Below are 369 nucleotides of genomic sequence, written 5' to 3'. Positions count from 1 at the left end.
TTGGTAATGGCACTTTGTATTAATGTCTGTTGTGACCCAGAACCAAGTAGGTAGTACTTCTGGCTTCCCCATGCACTCAGGAGGTCGCAAAAGGAGATACTGCAACCGTCATAAATATGAACCAGTTGCCAAGTGTCTGAATTTTTGATCACGTGACTATAGGGAATGCTACAAAGGTCGGGTAAGTCGCTGGCGTATACAGCTAGTTCTTGACTTACAACAGTTCACTTAGTGAGCTTCAAAGTTCATTCAAAGTTACAACGGTACTGAAATTCAGACGGTTGGCAACTGGCTCATATTATGACAGTTGCAGTGTCCTGGGATCATCTTTTGGGACCCCTCTGAGAACCAAAATCCAGCAGGGAGGCC

This window comes from Pituophis catenifer, unplaced genomic scaffold (genome assembly GCF_029215685.1).
Source record: "Pituophis catenifer annectens isolate HBS135680 unplaced genomic scaffold, rPitCat1.0.hap2 SCAF_13, whole genome shotgun sequence".
NCBI classification, from domain to species: Eukaryota; Metazoa; Chordata; class Lepidosauria; order Squamata; family Colubridae; genus Pituophis; species Pituophis catenifer.
This window is presented reverse-complemented; position numbering follows the sequence as displayed.